Source organism: Dendrobates tinctorius, unplaced genomic scaffold (genome assembly GCF_039654945.1).
Source record: "Dendrobates tinctorius isolate UK_male_01 unplaced genomic scaffold, ASM3965494v1 ptg000037l, whole genome shotgun sequence".
NCBI lineage: Eukaryota > Metazoa > Chordata > Amphibia > Anura > Dendrobatidae > Dendrobates > Dendrobates tinctorius.
In genome coordinates, this window is record NW_027361705.1 from 31,815,883 (window position 1) to 31,821,491 (window position 5,609).

The 5,609-nt window shown below is 41.8% G+C and overlaps 1 pseudogene; it reads left to right on the forward strand.

Moving 5' to 3' along the window:
- Positions 1 to 1,015: 1,015 nt before the first annotated feature.
- On the forward strand, positions 1,016 to 2,542 carry LOC141088125 (uncharacterized; annotated as a pseudogene).
- The last annotated feature ends 3,067 nt before the right edge of the window (positions 2,543 to 5,609 follow it).

Consider the following 5,609-nt stretch of genomic DNA (forward strand, 5'->3'; position numbering starts at 1 on the left):
GAGTTTGCCAAAACTTACCTGAAAAAGCCTAAAACGTTTTGGAAGAATGTTCTCTGGTCAGATGAGACAAAAGTAGAGCTTTTAGGGCAAAAGCATCAACATAGAGTTTACAGGAGAAAAAAGAGGCATTCAAAGAAAAGTACACGGTCCCTACAGTCAAACATGGCGGAGGTTCCCTGATGTTTTGGGGTTGCTTTGCTGCCTCTGGCACTGGACTGCTTGACCGTGTGCTTGGCATTATGAAGTCAGAAGACTACCAACAAATTTTGCAGCATAATATAGGGCCCAGTGTGAGAAAGCTGGGTCTACCTCAGAGGTCATGGGTCTTCCAGCAGGACAATAACCCAAAACACAATTCAAAAAGCACTAGAAAATGGTTTGAGAGAAAGCACTGGAGACTTCTAAGGTGGCCAGCAATGAGTCCAGACCTGAATCCCATAGAACACCTGTGGAGAGATCTAAAAATGGCAGTTTGGAGAAGGCACCCTTCAAATATTAGGGACCTGGAGCAGTTTGCCAAAGAAGAATGGTCTAAAATTCCAGCAGAGCATTGTAAGAAACTCATTGATGGTTACCGGAAGCAGTTGGTTGCAGTTATTTTGGCTAAAGGTTGTGCAACCAAGTATTAGGCAGAGGGTGCCAATACTTTTGTCTGGCCCATTTTTGGAGTTTTGTGTGAAATGATCAATGTTTTGCTTTTTGCTTTATTCTCTTTTGTGTTTTTTCATTTAAGACAAATTAAATGAAGATAATAATACCAAAGAATTTGTGTTTGCAATCATTTTCAGGAAGAAACTGAATATTATCTGACAGAATTGCAGGGGTGTCAATACTTTTGGCCATGACTGTATATGTCAAGAAACACTCCAGAAAGACGCTTGAACCCCGATACCAAGGACCTTACCAAGTACTCCTAACAACGCCTACTTCTGTTAAGTTGGAAGGACGACCAACCTGGATCCACGCATCACATTGCAAACTAGCCACAGGAGTTAACAATACATAAAAAAGCATAATGCTTTGGTTTGGTTTTACATCTTCTATATTAATGATAGTAGCTGCGTGGGACAGTTTAAATTCTCCAATGTCCTTGAATAATAAGTTTATACGACATCATGAAAAATTACTGAATGATTGGTCAAATGATACCCAGTCTCCGGCAGATTGCTGGATCTGCACGCATTCACCAGTATCAGCCACAAGTATTCCGTTTCTTGTTATTCCTGTGCCACCCGAAGAATTATTTGCCTGGACCAATTGCTCTGATACACTTGCTAATAATGCCACAAATAATGTGAAGTTATAGAATATGACTGTTGGTATACCCATTGTGGGATGGGTAGGATACCCTTGGTGGCAGGGTAACCTTTCAGGAAGTAGTACACACCTTCAATATTTGGCATATAAAGGAGGGGCTTGGGTACCCAGGAATAGAACTCGATTAACCTACCTGGGGCAAGTTCCAACGTATGGTCTACAAGTTAGCTTTAATGTAACTTCTCATTCTACTGACGCTTTCAAACCAATGTTGCTAGAAAGAAGGTTACATAATATGTCATGGGAGTACTCCAATTTATTTCCCCAGGGCACTAACGAAACTTGTATTAATGTTCCCGGTAATATGCCTTGTAACGAGTCCTCGGAATATAAGAAAGGAACCTCCCCTTGTGGAAATCCTGATGCAGGCTATTGTAGTCCTCTAGGACAATCTCCACCTTGGTGCATGCTCCAGAATGCATCTGCGTTCATAGATTTAGTGCATAGACTGGTACTCCAACATTCAGCCCTATGGGACTTACCTAGTGACATGTTCTGGGTATGTGGAGACAATGCATATAAATGGCTGCCAGTAGGGGTAAGAGGTGCTTGTACTCTGGGTCGTTTGACTCCAGCTACTTTTGTTATTCCGAACGACCAGTTGAATACTCAGAGTATACCTAAACACACGTTATACAAAAGAGCCGCTGACAATACACCTCGCCTCTCTGGGAGACCACATATAGTGCAGATGAGTGTGGCCAATAAAATTGTCAGCTCTATTTTTATTTATCCTATGATTACTCAAATGTGGGATAAATTGGTTAGGGCTACAGATTATTTGGATGATCAAATCTGGGATATACTGGATATACTAAACACCACTGTTGCTGTCCAAAATCAGCTTATTATAGTCACTAATCAACATACCATAGTATTAGATTATTTAACGGCAGCGCAAGGTGGTATGTGTCAGGTCGTCGGACCCGCTTGCTGTCATTATATAGATCCCAACAGTAATATAAAGTTAAAATTAAAAATAGAGGATGTTCAAAGACTTAGAGATCAGTACGATAAAGACAATGATCGTACTAAGGATAGTTGGTGGTCAGACACTTTCTCCTTTCTTAATCCAGCTAATTGGTTTAAGGGTATTGGAGGCTGGATAGCTGGGATTATACTAAGTTTATTACATATTGCTGTTTGTCTCCTTGTAATATATGTGCTATTGAAACTTGTTTTTTGGTGTATCTCTGTATGCAAGAAAAGATGCAGAAATAGATAAGGAAGTTTGACTGTAAACAACAAGAATTTAACTATTATTCCCTTGAGTCCTAGGTTGACATCTCATTTCTGGCATGAAGGAGCGTACTCTTGCAATAATGGACGTGGCTTCAGTATCTGGGGGATGGAGAAGGTAGAAGACCTGTCTCCCTCAGGCAACCCGTCGGCCTGGGATAGTACCTGGTGAACGAGCCACTATCCGCTGTTGTTGCAGGATCCAGTGTTCCAGATTGTGGAAAATGAAGATGTCAAAGGGGGGAATGATAAGAACTGAATGAGTTAAATGAATTCATGCTGAACTTTATCTTTTCTTTGAGGAGATGTCTCAGACATCTCCCTTGTGAACCAAGGTCAAATATTTCCTGCTTACGTGACAAAGTTGGTGTAGGAGAGCAAGTTGTGTAACTATTTTTCTTTATTGCGCATGTCTGTAAATATCTAAATTCTTTACGATAAAAAGGGGAAAGCTTGACTGAGGGGCCAGAGGCGCTCAGCAGGCATCCCGAGTTGTATCATACAGCTTGTGTCTGTGTTATTCTTCTCGACGGAGCAATCAATTAGAGACATATGGTGCCTTACACCCAAGAACATCGGTCCTTCAGATGAAAGAGGTATCTGAGGGATCCCGACAACTGTAAGGCAAAACAATGGAGAGGGGACAGCCTTGGTGTCGGCTATGGTTCATAAGGGCGGACAGTATGGCGGTTATAGCTGATAATGGCAGACGGAGTGGTGGTTATAGCTCACTAGGGGGTATAGTGTGGCAAGTGTATCTCAAAGTGGTAGACAGTGTGGAGGCTATATATCATATGAGTCTTACTTAGGGCATATTATGGAACGATATTTTTGTGCAATAACTCTTTTTTTTTAAGGGCAATGAGTTGGGATATGCTACAGAAGACTGGAGAAGATGCAGGTTTGCAGATCTGCAGAGGTGAACTCTGGTGCCTTATTAATGTACTGATGGTGGTTTTGTTGCCATATTCATTTACTGATGATGATTCTGGTGACATAGTCATTTACTGATGGTGGTTCTGGTTACATATTAATATACTGATGATGTTTTGATGCCATATTCATGTACTATTGATGGCTCTGGTGGTCTATTTATGCACGGATGATGATTTTGTATTCATGTAGTGATGATGGTTCTGGTGATGAATACCTCACCAGAATCACCATCAAAACATGAATACAGCAACAGAACTACCATCAGTACAAGAAAACAGCACTAAAACACCATCATTTTTGTTGCAAGTTGTATTTGGCGCATTTCAGGTGCAACAACCATCAAACAGATCACTTTATCTATAATGGAGTCTGTTTTGTTTAAATTAGGGTGTCTACCAAATGCTGGACACCTCAATTGAAACCAACCACCCCATTAGCTTAACAGTTATATTAATTTCCATGATTATCCTTGTGTCTGACATTTAAATTATAGGATGTCAGGAATGAATATCACTATTTGTCCCTTGTATTGTGTAAATGGTCTGCAAACAATGAATGATTCTATATCTAACTTTGAAATTGCGCTCCCTATTAAGCCTCACCACTAAAATAACCACAATTTATTACTTTTGCAGGTAATTTTTGGTGAAAAGGTAACAATTTTAGTGGAAGTGGCTGTCAGTGCTTGTTATTTGTTCGATCAGAGATGAGGCTGCGTTAAGGGTCCTGTTGACTTAGTCTCTGACCCATTTTCTTGCTTGCAGGGCTTCATCTTCCTAGGGTGCTAAATACCTGTTCCAGTCCTGATACTGATCCTGTGGATCACTGCAGGTCAGAAGATGGAAAAGGATTGTGTGGTAGGAAGTAATCTGAGGAAGGGGATCTGGCACTTTGTTGAGTTGTTTAAGGCTACTTTCACACATCAGGTTTTCGGCGTCAGGCGCGATCCGGCGTCGTGCCGGAACGCCGGATCCGGCAAATGTTTAGTAAAACCGGATGTGACGGATCCGGTTTTCTGCCGGATCCGTCTTTTTCTTGACAGACAAAACCGGATCCGTCTCATCCGGTTCATCCGTTTTTCTATCCGTTTTTCGACGGATTACGCCGGATCCGGTTTTTAAAATTGACCCTTGTGGCCTTCCGAACGGGATTGGCTACTGGAAAACTATATATAGCATGTTCCTACAGTCCTTCTTTGACAGGTTGTAGAGGAGAAAGTGCAGGTTGGAGAGAAGAGCAAGTTACTGGCGAAGATGGATGTTGTCATTGGAATATTTTGAAGAATTTGGCGGATTTTATAGCGGAGGCGAATCGTTTGAGGGTGATTGTTCTGGAGAAGGAGAGAGCGAGACAGCAGCGCATCAGGCATCGTAGACGACGTTTGTGGATCCACCCCATCACAGCCAAGAGAATGACGCGTGGGGTCTATTCTACACTCTGCATGGACCTTCGACGAAACCCGGATAAATTTTTTGGATATGTTAGGATGAAAATGGAGAATTTTGATTACTTGGTGGAGCGCATTGCACACCTCATAAGAAAAGCGGACACCTATTGCCGCTTCTCTGTTTCACCCGCAGAGCGTCTGATGGTGACTTTAAGGTAAGCCACATTTATTGGATGTGATCGCATCAGAGCACACTTTCACTGCAATCTTGTTGGTGGTAGTTTGTATCTCCAAGTGTTATAGCTCAGTTTTGGTATGTAATGCTGTGATTTAAAACTAATTTATTGTTTTTTAATTCCCCACAGATTTCTTGCAACTGGAGAATCCCTTTCATCACTGCATTTCCAGTACAGACTCGGGATTTCCACCATATCTGGAATTGTGAAGTACACATGCCGTGCACTGTGGGACTCCTTAGCTGAAGAGTTTTTACCAGAGCCCACAACAGAGAGGTGGATTGAAATTGCTGACAAGTTTCAACAGATATGTCAGTTTCCCAACTGCTTGGGCGCTGTGGACGGGAAACATATCCGCATTGTAAAGCCAGCTGGATCGGGATCGGAATATTTCAATTACAAGAAATATTTTTCAATTGTCCTCATGGCCATCGCTGACGTGGAATACAAATTTATTGCGGTTGATATTGGGGCCTATGGCCGCTCCAATGACT